Source organism: Pinus tabuliformis, chromosome 7 (assembly GCF_031772625.1).
Source record: "Pinus tabuliformis cultivar Carrire ecotype Pingquan chromosome 7, CPIR1, whole genome shotgun sequence".
Lineage (NCBI taxonomy): Eukaryota > Viridiplantae > Streptophyta > Pinopsida > Pinales > Pinaceae > Pinus > Pinus tabuliformis.
In genome coordinates, this window is record NC_142293.1 from 1,496,595,488 (window position 1) to 1,496,615,064 (window position 19,577).

General features: G+C 37.7%; 1 pseudogene across 1 annotated transcript; it reads left to right on the top strand.

The window, feature by feature from the left end:
• Positions 1 to 11,093: 11,093 nt before the first annotated feature.
• On the top strand, positions 11,094 to 17,254 carry LOC149253502 (serine carboxypeptidase-like 35; annotated as a pseudogene). The gene is made up of 9 exons (XR_016265473.1): positions 11,094 to 11,722; positions 11,882 to 11,989; positions 12,292 to 12,387; positions 12,509 to 12,601; positions 12,849 to 13,048; positions 13,223 to 13,234; positions 15,784 to 15,977; positions 16,074 to 16,163; positions 17,104 to 17,254. The product of XR_016265473.1 is annotated as a serine carboxypeptidase-like 35 (transcript).
• Positions 17,255 to 19,577: the final 2,323 nt, after the last annotated feature.

Below are 19,577 nucleotides of genomic sequence, written 5' to 3' on the forward strand. Positions count from 1 at the left end.
GTTCTTACGATCCTCCACACTACCTACTCAGTCAACATTCGAATAATCATGCAACTTCACATTTCCAGCAGTGTATCTCAATCCATGAGATATTGTGCCCCAAAGATATCTCAGAAGATTATTGGCACTGATCCAGTGAGGCTCGACCATATATGAGCCTAACATGCTAACTACAAAACATATATTTGGATGAAAGTTCACCAAGAACATCAATGCAAATGAGTTTATGAAACTCATACGCATTTGCCAAATATCGTCTGAAATCACTACCACATAACTTATGAAATTTAAGCTCCATCAAAGTAGTCACGGGCTTGCAGTTCAACATTCCAAATCCAGAATCCAACTCCCTCTCACTTTTGCAAATGAGAGGGTCTACACTTGTCAGAAAGAGGTCATCCTCATAAGGTGCTAGTATGAGAGGTCTATCATCCACAACCTTCAAGAAATGGTTTGGATCAGCTTCACTCCTAGTGAATCTCAGCTTCATCAGATAACTATCAATCCTCTCATATTAAGACCAGGGTGTTTTTCTTCAAGCCATAGAGGGATTTATTCCACCTGCATACATAAGATTCCCAATCATGAATCTCAAACCCCTCGGGTTGTTCTAGACCTGTGGACTTGCTACATGAGGGGAATGGTGCCCTTGTAATATTTTCCTTCGGTACATCTCGGACATGTACCTTCATGCTCTTGTTGAATTCAGGCATCCCTGTCACCATCAGACTCACATCAAGTGGGGCCCCATAATAAGTAGACCTCCAGTGCTATAGATGAGATGTGTTAATTGGCATGGTCCCCAATGGACTCCCTACAACTTGATACAAATTGCAAACCCTAAACCCATGAGTAAAAGCATATTTGAAAATTTCATTTTCAAACATGTAACTTTCCATCGATGAATGCCACCCAAAAACCTTTGATTTCCATGGGAACTAGGCTCTTCTTGCGATCAGGTACATAAAAGAGATTCTTGTAAATGAATCGAGTTAGCCTCATTCAATCGAGGGGTAACATTCCCTACACGCTTTCTAGGATAGGTGGCATTGAATCCAAGTATTATTCCATGATTGTTTCCATCTTTACCAAATTAGAGAGTGCACCCTTCTATCTGATGAAGTTCCTTGAAGCACTGCAATCAATAAGCCGGATTCCCAAAGAGTCGGGAGGATATGGCCAATATAAGATAATGCTTCTTTATCTTACCAAAAAAAAAATTGATTCTTCATACCTAGAGTTTGTTTCATTCTTTGAAGAGTCGGCCATTTCCTTGATGACCTATTACCTGTCATTCATTCGATCATTGAAGATGTCCCAAGAATGATTGTTATAATCATGAACTAATGTATCCCTACCATTTGGAAACTCCTTCGTATAATGGCCGACCTTATTGTAAGTAAGGCATCTTCCTTTCCTTCTACCCTTAGATCCATACTTCCCATTTAAGTGATCTATAGGTAGGCCATGAGATGCTTCTGCGACGCCATTTTGTTAATATTCTTTGCTTCGACTTCACCCTTGGTGAAGTTGAAGAGGGATGAGGAATCCATTTGAGCCTTTTGTCCTTTCCCAACTTTCTTCAGTGATCTCTCTTTCCCTCTTGCTTTGGCTTTCTCTTCACCTCAGCTCTAATACCATGCTAATTTTAGGTATGTTCTATGATTAGAGAAATTTATTTCAATCCTCACAGTTAGTTCAATATATTTTCCAGATTAGCAATCACATCAGCGTAATACTAAATTGAATATAGAACATCAACATAAAACGCAGAAGACAAGCCAAGACAAGAGGACATAAGATGTGGTGCTAGCCAGGGACAAACCCCAATGTGGGGAACCAATGATCAATTCTTCTTATATGTTCTTCAATAATTCAGCAGGGAGAGAGAGATAGTACATATACAATAGAAGTCAACACTTTGACTTATCTATATAAGAGCAGAGATCATCTTTAAGAAGATGATACATGAGGTAGCTGAACTCAGTTGAAGGGATGCTACTTCAACTAATTCTCCAAGGTGACTCCATCACCATGATGCACCTATAATTGTGTTGCACCTCATCATCATGTTGCACCTTACTGTGCTACACCATGCTGCACCCATCATCACTATGCTACATCTCATCATGCTTCACTAATCATGACTGTACCCATCACTTTGCTCAATGTATACTGTAAAGTATCATCACGCTGCACCACTATCATTAAGTTGCTGTTCATCACAAGCTCCCATCACCAGGCTGCTGATGTAGCCAAACTGCATCTTTCCAAAACTCCCTTGTGAACCTATGAGTTATGGCCCACGTATCATTCTTTCCTGAAGTGAAACTACAACCTTTACATGAATCCGGACTTAAATTTAATCAAATCCATCTTTAACTAAACTATTGGGCCCCTCCTTGTTATCGAAACTCAAAACAATTAAGAAAAACCTGTTCAAACCTTCAAATATGGTATTATGCTAAAATAGCCAAATTCCTTATTTACTTGGGTATATGGCCAAAAATTCAATACCCATGGAACTGAAAAGAAATAACATCGCAACACATAACCTTCTCTGGTCTAGAATTGAAATTAACCTGCATGCATCTTTACCACGTGATCACCATTGGATCACGCCCTTCACAACGAATGACTATGGTTGACCAGATTTCAACTGGAATAAATCACATTTGATAACTCATCAAGTCCAAAAATTAAATTAAAACTTGTTCATTTCTTCCGTGCGATATCTGTCGGATCTCGCTCCTTTCATCGAACGGTCACAATTGACTAGACTATTAACTCAGTTTAATAAAATATCATGTCCGTTTTTGGATTAAACCTTGATGCCTATTTTCACACGATGACCGTAGATCTGTCGATCAGTTGATCAAACGGCCGTGATCTATTTCGGGGTTTATCTCGACTTTTGTCGGGGTTTCTTCGTTCCACCAAAATTTAGTGCTTCTACTGCATTTAGCTGTCTCTAATTTATATGTCTATGACTTTAAAACATATCTGTCTACTTACAGTTCAGTGTAATTACACAAAGGATTCAACCTACAACTTAATTTATCAACAAAACCACATCATATAATAATAGATCACACTGAAACAAGTTTTTGTCACAACACTCCTTTATTCATAACAATATTTACATATACAAATTCAGAACATCTTGTGTTCTGATCAACTCCAACACTCTACAACATTATGCCTACTATAACACCCTGTCTCAAAAACTATGTCTAGCTTCTAACTCTCTTTCCTTTCCCTCTCTAACCTTTACATATTCAGTAGATCACAATTTATACAAATATGGATTCATGAACCAATTTAGTTCAGATCCAACAATCTCTCACTTTCTCCTAAAGTATCTTTCTAGCTCCATTCTTTTCTCAAACAAATCCTAATTAAAGCTTGTAAATCCCTCAAATCCTCACTCTTCCTAGGATTACTCAACTATCTCTAAAATCTCTTAATTCACGACATATTCTCCACAATTTGAATTTACAACTTAAAATATCCTCAAACTCAACTAAACTTAGGAAAATAAATAAAATTATTAAGGGAACCCACTCCCTTTAGTAAATGTGAAATAAGGCTCATGGGTCTTATAAGCTTGGATGAATTCTCTTGCATCAGACTCCCTAGGTTGAAATAATTCATGGACTCCTATTCATGAGTCACCGAACTTCTCTTGTTGTAAAATTAATGAGATTTGATCTTCCAACTAGGTGTTTGACCTTTTACAATTGTAGGTGCATTTGCTACCTTCTCTCCTTCTCCTGGACACCAAACCTTACCTTGTAACTTTCCATCTCTTTCATCATGTTGATTCTCCATTTTTCTTGTCACTGTTTCTTTAGCCCTTCTAGGTTTCCAAATCTTATGTTGTTGTTGTGCTCTCTCTTTGCTGATGTAGTTTTCTTTTATTAATTTCTCTTCTTTTCTGGTTGTCTTCTTAACTAGCTTCTTCATCCACAATTTCTCAATTTTCTCTTTACACTTTGCAACCTTTCTTAAACACATGGACCTTAGTTGAACTCCACTATCAACTAACTGCTATACATTCTCTATTGTCATAGAAATTATGAAATTTCTGTCCAAATTTACATCACCCCTTCCATTTACCACCTGTTGGTTGCACTTTATAGCTTCCCCTTCATTGCTATGAAAGGAAATCATTTCCTCTATATCATTAGGTTCACTTAATAACTTTTCCAGCAAATTAAATCTTCCTTCATATTCAATAAGCATGTCATTTATATATGGCTCCTCTTTCCTATATAAAACAAAATTTCCATCACAATTGTCAGATTCAAAATTACTATGCTTTCCATTCTCCACAGATAATTCTATCATCATGTCTTTATGGTGATTTTCTGCAAAATTAATGAAATTATCAGCAAATTTTATTTCAGCACTTTCCTCTATATTACACAGTGTTCCTTGTTCTATTAGGAGACTATCATTAAACAAATTAATAGCTATAATTTCTTTGAGCATATCATCATGAAGTATCCTTTCAGCTTCTATACTTATACCATTGCAACAAAATGGTGTTGTTTCATATTCATATTTAACAGAAAAAACTCTGTTTTTCTAAATCTTCTTCATGGTTTACAGACTCATAAAAATAGTCAATTTCAAAATCACAGATTTCCTAATCTTCTGTATCTGTCAATATCATCATACATTCTTTCACATTTTCCATGATAATTCTATCTTGATCCTCTATTGAAGATGCTTCATTCTGGTTACAAACTCTCATTTGCTTGTCTTTAGCTTCTTGAGTTATGAAAAATTCCCTGTCAATGCCATTATTCTCAAAATTATTAAATACATGCTCAAAATACTTTTCTAATCCAACCATTTCTTCCAGTAATCTCACTTCTTCATCAACATGCATAAGAATATTGTCCAATTGTTGTTCATTACCCGTCAAACCTGAAAACATACACAACATATTAGTTTCAAAAATACAAGGCTCTTCATTTGAAGCCTCAGTGATTAGATCTTCATGATTCTCTGAACTATTCTGATAGTTCACTAAGTTATTGAGGAATTATTCCTCAACATCTCCGATTTTTCTTCATCGAAGAATACTTCTTGGACTGTAGCTTCTTGACTATGCTTGGTAACTTCATCATAGGTTTGTAGAATTCCTTTTTGCTCCACACAATTCTCTCCATCACTCAGTTTATCCAAGTAAGACCATAGTGTCTTTCCCTCTTCTATGATAGGACTTTGATCCTTCAAAGTTTCCTTTTCCTTAACTTTTTGAGTTGAGTTCTCTATGTCAGCTTCTCTTCTCTTCGCTTCACAAATCTGCAATGCATTTATTTACTCTTCTCTGTCCCTTTCCCATGGTGTTTCTATCCATGTTAATATTCCTTCAAACATGATCCAATAAGTTTTTAATAATATAAAACACATCCATTCACTTATACCTTTCTATTTTCTCTACCAATTGAAGTCTTGAAATTCTTTATGAATATCCTTTTGTGTTTTTCTTGTTTCTACCTCTTTCACTTTTTCATGCACAGGCTCAAATTCATTAGGTGTCATACCTGCAAATTTACATTCACACAAATAATTAATTCCAAAAATATGAGAGTCCCTTGTCTGTGAAGATATTACTAGCACCTTTCTCTTATGATGATCTGTATAGATCATCTCTTCATCACTGTCTCCTTCCCCAAGGAGATTTCGTTTCTTTGGTTCACAAATGCATTCTATTCTTTCATTCTCAACTATTTTAAGTACTAATTTCTCAGCAAATAATTCCCTGAAAGGCATCTTAACTCTTTTTCCCACATAAAATCATTGTTTCCATTCTTCTCTGATTCTTTTTTGTATCAGATTCTTCAAACGACTAAGTTCTGTCTTTATCTCAGCCACCTTTATGTCAAATTCTTCCTTATTCTTTTGAGTCCAACTACTTTGGCAGTCTTTTCTCTCTATCTGTGACTTTCCTCTGTACCCTTGTTATGACCAACAATAGTCAAATTCATTGTTTCCTTTGGTGAACTTCCCTTGTTTACTGGTGAGTTACAACTAGCCCTTCTCTCTTTTGTAACAAGTCTATTAGTTGTTACACATACCAAATCATCCTTTCAGTATCCTCTCCTTTCCAAGTTCTCTGCACTAGAACCTTTCTTCTCCTTGAGTGCTCTAGCTCAGGTTCCAAAGATGTTGGCTACTGCATCTTCAATTGCTCACTTCCCTTTACCTTCAGTAATTTAATTTTACTGTTGGGTACTGCCACCTTTTATACATCTGAGAGTTCTTCTTGCTTCATCTTATTTAACATAGCTCTTGTGCTATGATGCTAATATAGCTCATTCTTTCTTTCAACAAGTTTACTGCTTCCCTTGGCCAGCATAATCTTACCTCAAGATCCATCAAGTATCCTTCCAAACCTACCAATTTCCTTCAAATATATCTCAAAACTAATGCCCATCTTACTTTTCATAATGAACACTTCATCTTTTAAGATCCACTAAGATTCTATCTGAACTTCACAATATTTATAAAATTAATGATAAACACTACAAATTTCTTCTGACAATGTTTTTGTAAGTAAAATTGTCTTGCTTCTACAAATTTCAAATTTCAATCCTTGTAGTGATTCTTCTTTGAGATCTATCGAATTGAGTCTTTAGTCTAACTGTTCCTTAAACCATCAATATCATTTTCCTTAACAATACTTAAACAATCTTCATTCATTCTCCAATTTTCCACAAAATTCTTAAAATCATTTAAATGATTTTAGTGCCACAACAAACCAATATTCTATTTTACTTTAAATTCAAGACCAATAATTCAATCAACCTACATTTAAACATTACTAAGCACTGACTCCTCTATTTTTTCCTTTACTTCCGTTGTGCCTCTGATTTTCCTTGTCATATGATTTCTTGATCTCTAACATATTTAACCTGTGAGCTGCAAGTAACCTCTGCTGTAACAAGTCTCCTTCTTGCTACACATGCCTCACTAAGCTTTTCTCCTCTGAGCTCAGTCTTTTGGCAAGTAACTGGTTCTCCCCTCTAGAACCATATGAGAACTGCTTGCTCTAGGCTGCTGCAAATCCTGTCACCTTCCTCTGCTGTTACTCTGCACAAACATTATAAAGAATAACTTTGACAACGAATCATAACTCACGCAAAATCTTCTTCTACTTTGATACCATTTTGATGTAGCCAAACTGAATCTTTCCATAATTCCCTTGTGAACCTATGAGTTATGGCCTATGTGTCATTCTTTCATGAAGTGAAACTACACCCTTTACATAAATCCAGACTTAAATTTAATCAAATCCCTATTTAACTAAACTATCAGGCCCCATCCTCGTTATCGAAACTCAAAACAATTAAGAAAAATTCGTTCAAACCTTCAAATATGTTATTCTGCTAAAATATCCAAATTCCTTATTTACTCGGGTATATGGCCAAAAATTCAATACCCATGAAACCGAAAAGAAATAACACCGCAACACATAACCTTCTTGGGTTTAGAATTGAAATTAACTTGCGTGCATATTTACAACGCAATCACTGTTTGATCACACCCTTCACAACGACTGACTGTGATTTATTAGATTTCAACTGGAATAAATCACATTTGGTAACTCATCGGGTCTGAAAATGAAATTAAAACTCGTTCATTTTTCTGTGTGATATCCATCGAATCTTGCTCCTTTCATCGAATGGTCACGATTGACTGGACTGTTAACTTAGTTTAATAAAATATCGCATTTTTTTCTGGATTAAACCTCGGTGCCTATTTGCATGTGACGATCATAGATCTGTCAATCAGTTGATTGGACGGTAGTGATCTATTTCAGGGTTTATCTCGAATTTTGTTGGGGTTTCTTAATTCCACCAAAATATAGTGCTTCTGCTGCATTTAGCCATCTCTAATTTATATGTCTGTGACCTTAAAACATATCCGGCTACTTACAGTTCAGTGTAATGACACAAAGGATTTAGCCTACAACTTAATTTAATCAATGAAACCACATCATATAATAACAGATCACACCGAAACAAGTCTCTGTCACAACACTCCTTTATTCATAACAATATTTACATATTGAAATTCAGAACATCTCATGCTCTAATCAACTCCAACACTCTACAACACTCGGCCTACTCTAATACTCTGTATCAAAAACTATCTCTAGCCTCTAACTCCTCTCTCTCCTTTCCCTATCTAAGCTTTACATATTCAAAATATCACAATTTATACAAATACAGATTCATGAACCAATTTAGTTCAGATCCAACAATCTCTCAGTTTCTCCTAAAGTATCTCTTCAGCTCCATACTTTTCTCAAACAAATCGTAATGAAAGCTTGTAAATCCCTCAAATCCTCTCTCTTCCTAGGATTACTCAACTATCTCTAAAATCTCTTCATTCACGACATTTTCTCCACAATTTGAATTTACATCTTACAATATCCTCAAAATCAACTAAACTTATGAAAATAAATAAAATTATTAAGGGAACCCACTCCCTTTAGTAAATGTGAAATAAGACTTATGGGTATTATAAGCCTGGATGAATGCTCCTGCATCAGCTGCACTACACTGCTGTCTCTAACACTGTGCTGCATCCAACTTTTTAATCTAGATATGTAGCTGCATCCATAGGTTTTATCTAAACTTGTTGCATCAACCATGTAGTATCCAACCATAATGTTGCATCTCCTAGAATATCATCGACCTCCTAGATGATGAGGGACACTACTTTTGTCATACTGCCACACTACCTTAGCTGCTGGCTATGGCCTATGGCCTAGCCCAGTAGCAAGTTAAGTTATGTAAGTTATGATCCCACAATCCTAGTGTACACAAGGTTGTCATCAACATGTGACCCACTGAAATACAATGCTGAACTGTGTGCTATTGGAGCTTCTTCTCATCAAGGTACAAAGGTTTCTCATGGCTATAACAGTTCCTTTAACCAATGTTCTAAACTTCTGATAAGAAATTCTTGTGATAGCATATAGGATCTCCTTATAAAACATCTGAAGAGACCTCTACCTCCAACGTGGCTGGTCTTTAGGACAACAACCAAGATGTGCACCTAAAATGAATTCTAATTATTGTTAACAATGTCTCTTTATTATAGCAGATAGGAGGTGTCCAAGTCTACGTTTGTTGTTGTTATTCACTGTGACTGGTTAGGGCACCCATGTGCTACAACAACACTCAAATAGTCACCCAAAACAACCCTCAAAGACTACGGCCTTATCAAGGAAGGGTATCCTCCATACATGTCATTATTTTGGGCACTTTTCAAGCCAAGAAGCCCCCACGCTATCCCTATACTAGTTAGGCAAGGCCTGCGGCCTACCACATGGACTTGTTGTAACATATAGCCAACAAAAACAGTGTTAACCTTACCTTGAAGCTGCCCAAACAGACCTGCATTCTCCCTTCTTCAAACTTAGCCTGGCTGTATCATAGAGCAATCCTCCACGCAGTCACCAAGAGGCTCCAACAACCCTAAAACACCACGGTGTCCCTACCTTCTTTGATGGCTGCGGAAATCTGCTAGCACATCATCTAAGGTTGTGTTAGGAGCATCCTATAGGACAACGTTTACCCTTAGAGATTCTTCCTTCCACTAAGACCCAAAACAAGTGGAGAAGAAGAAATATCAAGAGAGTTGTGTGTATAAATGACTTGCGAGGAACTTGTATTTATACCAAAACGTGGAGCACAAGTGGGGGTAGTTTAGTTGTTGGCTGACCTTGAAACATTGTCCCATAACCCAAATAAATTCATATCTCCATGAATACTTATCGGAATCAGATGATATCTAGATCAATCCTACACCTCTCGATGAGAGGGATCCAAGAAAAATATCAGCTAGCATTAATAAGATGACCCACATGGAGTTTGGCCCTAGTTGCCAATTTAAAAAAAATTCTATGTAATGTAGAGTTGTTTGCATTCATGTAGATTTCCATTTATTCAAGGTTATTTGGGAATTATTTCTTGTTGAAATAATATTTTATGGTTAGCCATGTTATAGTGGTTGAATTATCCACAAAGCATCTAGTGTATTCCTAGATAGGTGGCCTTGATATGGAACTCTCTCTAGGACCTTTAGTACTGCTTTTAGTAATATACTTAGATGGCACTCGTCTTGTAATAGGAGGCATGGTGTATGTAGAAATTTTGAATAATAAACACTTACTCACAGAGATTATCCCGATTATACGCTATTGCGGAATACATGCATAATACATAACCTCCTCTACATTGATCATCAATTTAGCAACATCAAAAACAATGAAACATTAATCACATACACACATTAACACAATATGTAACTAGGGGAAAGCTGACAACTGAAAACCCCACACTATCTGTATATTAATGATTGAGAACATGTAACAATACATAGTACAATAATCCTCACAAGTACTCAGTAATATCTCCACCTGTTACACACAAAACTAGCTCAGATCCAAACAAGTCATAGGTTCAAATCTCCTCCACTGCTTTGCCTGCCTCAATTGCACAATACCTGCTCAGAATCACCCACACTGAAAATCATGTGAGCACAGGCTATATCACTGGGCATTGGCCCATACTACGCAATCCTCATTGGCATAACTCAATCCCTGCTTGTGCAAATCTCGTGCACAACTGATAGTCACAACTCACCCTTTCACATACCTCTAAGACCTGTCTCTGTTGAACTTTCCATGCACTGAGTTAACTGATGTATTCTTCAGTTACTTTATGAGTTAATAATTAGTGAATTAATTAATATTTACGCCGTAAGGCGTTCCCTCTGAGAGAGACATCCCTAAAATGTGACGTGTGCGATCGTGAGCCATTGATTTTGTGTGTTAGATGATTGGAGTGTTTTCTGCCGTTAGTTTAATCTATTTTATTTATAAAAAAATGATATTTTCCCATGGTAATGGGCCATGAAAAGCCAGGCCTGGCCTGCTTGCGATGAGACTCTTCTGCTGCTTGCCTGCTGGCAAAGAGACTCTGCGATAAGACTCTTCTGCTGCCTTCGCATAGAGTGCCACTTCAGCATTAGTATTACGTGGTTTAAACGTCGTCACCACCATCAACTTGTAAAAACCGAAGGGGCACTGAACATGCCACTGTGCCAACAAAAGGTTAAACACAGGCAGGTACAGAGTTTTCCGTCCGTTACAAGAAGGGCGAGGAATGAAGGCTTGGTCAGGTAAGGCGGCTAAGTTAGTAAGGAAGTCACGATTATAGGTCTGTTTGTGGTCCCCACTCGTAGAAATTGCAGGTCCAGCTGGATGCAAGCATTGTGGAACTCAAGCTGCTACAACGGGCACTGGTATCTTGTCTCCTTGGCGTTATAAATCTACCTCAGTTCCCATCCCCACTTACTCTCATCTGCGTGCGACTGTGAAGTGCTTTGCGTCTTATTTTTGGTGTCGGTTGTGGAGTCATGGCGTTGGCCGTTTCTTCATCATGTGCCCCTGAGTGGATATGCATTTTGGCTCTGGTTTTGCTATTCTGGCAATGTGCGGGTGATCATGGCAGACTCACGGAAGCAGAAGCCGACAGAGTTGTCAATCTTCCCGGTCAGCCACCGGTCGATTTCGCTCATTATTCGGGATATGTCAATCTAAATAAAGAGAGCGGCAAGGCTCTGTTTTACTGGTTCTTTGAAGCTGCTGAAAATGCATCACAAAAACCTCTTGTTCTCTGGTTAAATGGAGGTACCTTACCTTATTTTTGCCTAACCTTGCCTTACCTGCTTCCACTCCATACCTTTTCATTGTGGTATGTGTGAATCCACAACTTCATAGCATAGCAATGAAGTAAACTAGGGTAACGGCCAGATGAGTAAGTGACATATCTGCAATGCGTAAATTCAGGACCAGGTTGCTCATCCGTCGGCTACGGAGCGGCTTTGGAATTAGGGCCGTTTCTGGTGGAGAAGAACGCACCACACCTTCGCTTAAACAAATTTTCTTGGAATAAAGGTTATTCACCCTTTTCTTTCTACATTTGCTTTTATGGAACACTTTGCACTGAGACCTGGATGTACAGTGATAGTTTATTTTCATTTTTATCGGTGTATTTCTCTGCTCCCTTTCCCGCTTGCACTTACTCATCATGGACTAGAAATACAAATTTAATGACGTTCCGGACTTTCACATCTCTACCACTTGCTACCATCTGAATGAGTGTGTTATGTTTATTGCAACATTTTAACTGTTAGTATTTTCGCTTTAAAGCCAGAGTCTCCGGTCTTTATTTTATTATCTTTTTTACTGTATTTTAGTGGCAAATATTTTATTCTTGGAGGCACCTGTTGGAGTTGGCTTCTCTTACACAAATAGATCCTTGGATTTGAATGAACTAGGTGACAGAATCACAGGTGTAGTACTATTCACAGTCTGATTTTCTTTCTCTGTGGCTTTGCGTTATGTTAATACTTAAACCCTTATGCCTAGAGAGGAAAAGTAATGAATAAAACGCTATTCCGCTTGAATTTGCAGCTGAGGATTCGTACACTTTCCTGTTAAATTGGTTCAAAAGGTTTCCACAGTACAAATCTCGTGAGTTTTACATAGCTGGAGAAAGCTATGCAGGTAATGGACTAAGCATTAGGATCCAGGGTTGCTCTTGAAGTTCATCTTATTCATAGGTGCGTCACAGGTTTTACATATTTAACTTAATCATCACAGGGAGAGGTTCAAGCCTCAAGGCACATCGATAAGCTCATTTTTGTCTGATTGTCAACTAAATTTTAAAATGAATTAGAGTTAAGACTATGAAAGCTACACTTTCGGTTGATCTTCTAAAGAATGCAAGATGAGGACGGATTCTGAAATGCAGTGATGGATGATGATCATGATCTGAATGGTATGATAGATTATGCATGGAGCCACGCAGTTATTTCAGATGAAGATTATCACAGTTTCAAGGACTCCTGCGATTCCAAGTCGAATAACGAGTCATCACCCCTGTGTGATAGTGCCATCAGAAACTTTATTCAAATGTACGCGGATATCGACATTTACAGTTTGTACATGCCCGTTTGTGTGCACCGGCTCGATAAAACTACATCACGCCTTGCGGCTAGGGGTTAAATTTGACGGGTGATCCTACCCGTCAAGGAATTTTTTTATGACGTTTTTATTTTTAAACTGCCCATCATATGACTTTTAAAATTTATTTGTACAAGTTTCATCTAATTTCAAATTGTACAGAATGTTGTGCAGGTGAGAATAATATTGTTGTTTCTGAGGAGTTCATGAGATAGACTTGACCAATAGAACCCTTGAAAAATCCTTGAAGTTGGGTCTCTAAACTGGACCAGGGGTTGGCCAATAGAACCCTTGAAGAATCCTTGCAAGTTGGGTCTCTAAACTGGACCAGGGGTCTTGAGGTTTGGAGACTAAACAATTTTGATTGAAACCTATACTGTATGGCCGAGTGGAAACTCAAGGGGAGATTGGACATCATTTCCAACCTCACAGTTGGGAGGAGAGACTTCTTAATTGATAAGGAACAAATAAGTATATTTATAATTCGGTAATTATTAAATTGTCTTTATTTGTTTTTACAAAATAGTGGTTTTCCCGAAGAGTAAATAGAAGTGAGTGTATGTTTCCTATACATTTTAATAGACTACATGCCTTAAAAAGGAAAGTAATTGTACAGTATGATTACGATATCTAAGAATAAATTTCGAATAGTAAAGATAAGTAAGAATACATAGAAAGAATTAATAAACAATCTGTAAATTGATATAATATTGTAACTACAGAAAAATGCCACACAGTTTGCAGGAATGATTAATTATTCTTGACATAATTTTCATCAAATTCCTTTACAGAATAAACAGATGATTTAAATATAAGAAAGGAAAAGAAAATATTTAACTTAGCCTACTCTCCTGTAACAATATTTATCTCCTGCATTTTTCTTAAAAAAAAGACAGACGTATAGGAAAAGATGATTGGCTAGTCCAGGCCAAAGCTCTGGAGACCTTTGTGGACAGTCCAATAGTGAAATCCCTTTACCTCATCCCTGGGCTACAGAGGAGACCGACAACAATGCCAGTGACCCTGCAACCACGATGGTGTTCATATATAACGGAAAATAAATAACCCAAAAGAAATCATCGAAGAAAAGAACCTGATGGAAGCACATAAATATTGGTAGTTGTAAAATAACGACAATATATAGTCATGTAAATTAGAAAACAATAGTAAAACTAGCCTTGAAATCTAATGAGAGTATCGATTAAATTAACCTGTGGATTCATAACAAACCCTTTAGACTGCGCCTGGGTAAGGGAATTTAACAACTTATGCATTAAGAATACAAATAATCAAGACCATGAAACTCGAGAAAAATTGCAAGCATTATCATAACATATATTTGAAAAGAAAAGTTCACAACCTTCATTAACTGTGATATCAAAGGAAACCTTGAAAATATATCAATCAATAGGTAACTTTCGGTGACGATGGAGTTGTGGGCAAGCCAGCAACCACATAGTAACCCATTTCCACAAAAATCAATACGTAAGTTTTGTTGCCACATTTAAGAAAACAGAGATTGTGTCTCTAAAAGGATAAGAACCCTCTCATAAATTATAGTTATGAGCAGTGCGCCAAGGAGGTAAACTGCATAGATTTTATTTCTACATAATATTCGAGTAGAGTTCCAACCCTTAGGGTATGGAAATGAAACAAAATAATTAAACATCATACCACCCCTTTTATACCGAGAACACGGGTGAAGGAGGAACCTGTTAAGGAACAAAACCATGGCGATGTAAGAATGGTTTTGAGTAACCTTAAGAAGATAGGGGAGTCCGAGTACCTGCAATCAGGGAATTAACCGTAATTAGAACCTTGAATGATAAGGGGATTTATATACAATTATAATTTATGCCTAAGTAGAGGGTAATACCTGAAAGTCTGGAGCAGAAAACCTTGACAATCATCCTGTAATGTTAGAGCGTTTGCAATTAGTTCTCCAACCTTGAAATGTAATAATAACTAAATATTTGCAATGATGGATGCAAGCATACCTGAAATCTGGAAAGAATCCACAACCTCATTGTCCTATGGAACCCTGACACCGATTTTGAGTTGGGAAGAAATCGATGCTAAGTAGGAAGAATGAAGCAAGTATTAAACCCTTTTAAAACCATCTGGTGGAAGGTGAAAACACTAAACTGGTGAGAAATAGAGAAAGCAGGCTACCTAGCGGTGCCATGAATGAGTTGCAGAGTAGAAGCCTTGGGTTGAAAAGTGAGAATGGCAGAAAGAATTGCAAACCTCGAGGTAGGGTAGTTGTTATACCAGCTCCATCTCCATCTGACCATCAGATCAAGGAGCAAACAGACGGTGGAGATGTGGGGTTTTCACATCAAATAGTATATGAAATTAATTTAATCCCTTAAGGTCCAGGTGGCTATGTATAATCCCACATATTGAACATTGATTTAATTGAAAAGTTATAACCTCCTTAGGTGGGGTCCGTATGACATAAGGTTAAATATATATAAAAGAAATTTATAAAAAAAAAAAATTTAAACTTTTAATTTTTAAACCTGACCGTCAATATGACGTTTTTGGAAATTAATGGCAAGTTGCCCATAACGTGGAAATTTAAAACTCAAACATATTTTACGGGTAAAAAAGAGAAATACGGGCATACGGGCGTCAAATTTAACCCCTGCTTGCGGCATCCGCCAAATCCCTGTCAAAACATGCATTTAACACTACTTACTCCCTTCCGTATAAGTATCTAGTTCTTTCTTGTCCATGGTTATTTTCTCATTGTAAGGTCCGTTCTCTTAAACGTGTAGGACCTGTGGCATAAATTACCTTCTGGTTATGATCCTTGCGTGGAAGATTATGCAGAAGCATATTTCAACAGAGCTGATGTGCAGAAAGCACTACATGCAAACAAGACCAAAATTTCTTATCCCTGGACACTGTGCAGGTACGGGCAGAATTGTACAATTCTCGCTCGTTCTAGGGATCTCTTGTTTTTATGGCTTTCTTACCTTATTAATGGAAATGTCTTTTCTGTATACAGCGAAGTGATCTCCTGGAACGATTCTCCCACCACCGTTCTACCCATTTTCAGAAAGCTCATCAAGGGCGGTTTAAGAATATGGGTATACAGGTACGGAAGTTTGTCCTTGGAGCTTTCTGAAAATGCAACAGTTGAATTGACTCAAGGGAGAGAAATTTTTTAGTTAACTACTCTGGATTCCATCCAGCTGTTTGAATATTTTGCCCTTCGAAATCCTACAGGGCGATCCGTTTACATATTGGATATAAAATAGAATGGATTGCCGTGATCTTTGTAATGCAAATCTCTCAAGGCACCCAGAGCTATATTTTCTATTTCATATTTAAAACTAATTCTCTGAAATCACAAGACCTGTATATATTTCACATCTTACCTTACTAATTGAGTACTTTTTTATCTGTAGCTGCTCATGGTTTGAATAGTAGAGCATGGGATGCCTGCCATCTTCTTTATCTCGTTCTCTACTTTGTTATTATGCATAGAGGCTGTAAATCTTCTCCTGGTCCTAAGTCTTCCTATTCTGATTAAGTAATCAAATTGAATTTAAACTGACTTTTTATCTGTCTTCTATGGGAGATATTTTCTTCCTATTTTCTCTTCTAAATGATGCAAACTTAACCGACATTTTATTAGTCTTCTATGAGATTTTATACTGCAGATGATGATAACGCTGTCTAGTATATATGATGCTTAATCTTGCATTCATAAAATTTTCAAATCCTCTCATTATCTGTGTGCTAAATCTTCTCCATTACCTTCAATACGGCAAATCCTTTCCGTTGCGTTCAATCATAACTTTCAAATAGCCAGCAGTTTATCAGGCAAGTCAGTCTTTGTTATTCCCCAATTCTTAGTGCTTTGGTACCATTCTTTATGCAGCCCAGAGATTGATCTGGACATCTAAAAAGTTGCAGAACTGCATCCAAAGATTTGGAAAGAAATATTGCTAATCTAAGATCTCAAACGTTGTTGTTCGACTTCAGTGAACACAGTCTATAATTCCAATTGAATACCGTTTTATTTTTTGTAGTGGTGACACCGACGGTCGAGTTCCTGTAACTTCAACACGGTATAGCTTAAATGCCCTTGGGCTTAAGATAAAAGAAGAATGGAGTGCTTGGTACAACAGCCAGCAGGTAGATACGGTACTCTACCCTTCTGCCTAACCCTAGTTTAATTTTCAATTTCATTAATGGTTTCTTAAATAGCCCTTTCCAAATCAATATGGTTGTCTGGTTGTTGTTCGCATATTAATTTAATTTCCCATTTGAATAATGATTTCTTAAATAGCCCTTTCCAAATCAATATGGTTGCCCGGTTGTTGTTCGCATGGATTCATTCATTTATCTTCACCTTTAACTCCACAGTTTTTTCCAACAACAAACAAAGGTCTCTAAACAGGTTCAATGCATATTTATGGCTGCTTGCATTCCATTTCAACAGTTTTCGGCATCACTCCCTCAAATAAAAGCTCAAATTCATCGACCCTTGCTTCCAAAAAAGCCCGCAAAAGCCTATTCACGTTTCAATATTCTTCTACACACTATGCCTTACGGCGTTTCCTTTGCAACACTAGGTGCAAATGCTAGTTAATTCACACAACTCATCACTAGTGTATTCTCCAGTTAGACTGAATACAACTAGTTCAACTGAACACAACTCCATCAACTCCACATCCAACTCCACAGAACTCACATGCATGAGTTTTAACTAAAGTCCTCCATGCAATAGCTCAACTGAACCATAAGAAAAGCATATTTCCTTCTGACAGCTGCATGTGCCACATCCGTAGCTCGAACTGAAGTGCTCCAAGAGAATAAGATAATGTTTAGAGTCCAAATATTACTAAGGGTTAATAATATTTGACTGTTTCTATTTTTAGCCTGGCAGTCTAAAAATAGACTTTGATCACTCCGCTGTGAACCAGAAATAGAAGTCCATCTACTTTTCCCAACATGACCAATCATCCATAAACAACATTCTGTAACTCACAGACCATGATCCATATGTCTAAAAATAGACTTTGCGCCATAATTTGCCTATGGGCCCACTTAGTGAAGGCAACTCCTTTCCACTAAGCTCCATCATATTGTTGCATTCTCAACACTCCCTCTCAACAAGATATGAATTATCAGAAACCCCTATCCTGCCTTGATGGTATTCGAATTTGCTCCTGGTGAGTGCATTCATCAAGATATCAACATCCTGATCCTCCGTTGGAATGTATGAACGTAACATGATTCTTTGTTGCACACAATCTCTGATATGATGGTACCTGATGTCAATGTGCTTAGATCTATCATGAAATACAGGATTAGCCGAGAGTATAATGCAACTCTGGTTATCACAGTAAATCACAGTAGGCTCCAAGTAAGAACCGAATAAACCGACCAGGATCTTCCTCATCCATATAGCCTCGCATGCAGCCAAACTTGCTGCCATATACTTGGCCTCTCCTGAACTGAGTGCCACGGATCTCTGCTTCCTGCTGTACCAAGAAACTATTGTTGACCCGATACTGAATACCCCTCCTGATGTGCTCTTTCTATCTGTTGGGCTCCCTACCCAATTTGCATCCGTGAAGCCACATAGCTTCACCTCATCCTCCTGTCTGTACCACAATCCATATCCTGATGTGCCTCTCAAATAACACAATACATGCTTGCCTGCCTTCCAGAAGAGCTTGGTTGGCTTAACCATAGCTTGTGAAAGCTGGTTAATAGCATAGCATATATTGGGTCATGTATTGACCAGATACATAAGCGACCCCACCAAATGTCGTTAAACAGTGGCATCCACTTCTTCTGTTGAAGTGGCATCCTCCTTCCTCCAACCTCCAAGAAGAGGAGTATCAACAGGCTTGCAGCCATCCATGTTGAACTTCTCCAGTATCTCCTGAGCATACTTACCCTGAGAAACAAATAGTCCATCATTGCGTTGCCAAATTTCCAATCCCAGGAAATAATGAAGGAGGCCCAAGTCCTTCATCTCAAACTCCTTAGCAAGATCATCCTTGCATGAAAGTATCAACAACTCATCACCCGTTAGAATCAAATCATCTACATAAAGTACAATGATAAGCAACTTAACCTCCACCACAATTTTGTATAGGTTAGGATCCGCCTCACTCTTGGAGAATCCAAGTCTGGTGAAATAGCTATCTATCCGTGTGTACCAAGCACGTGGTGCTTGTTTCAACCCATACAACGCTCTCTTGAGCCTGCACACGTGTGACTCGCTGCTGAAGATCTCAAAACCTTTGGGTTGTTCTATGTACACCTCCTCCTCAATGAATCCATTGAGGAACGCGCTCTTCACATCCATCTGATGAATGTGCCACCCCATCCGCGCTGAGAGAGCAAGAATCGTCCATATGGAAGAATACCTTGCGACAGGTGCGAAGGTGTCCTCGTAATCGATCACCTCTATTTATGAAAATCCTTGGGCAACAAATCTTGCCTTGTACTTCTCCACACTCCTGTCAGCTGCCTACTTAACTTTGTA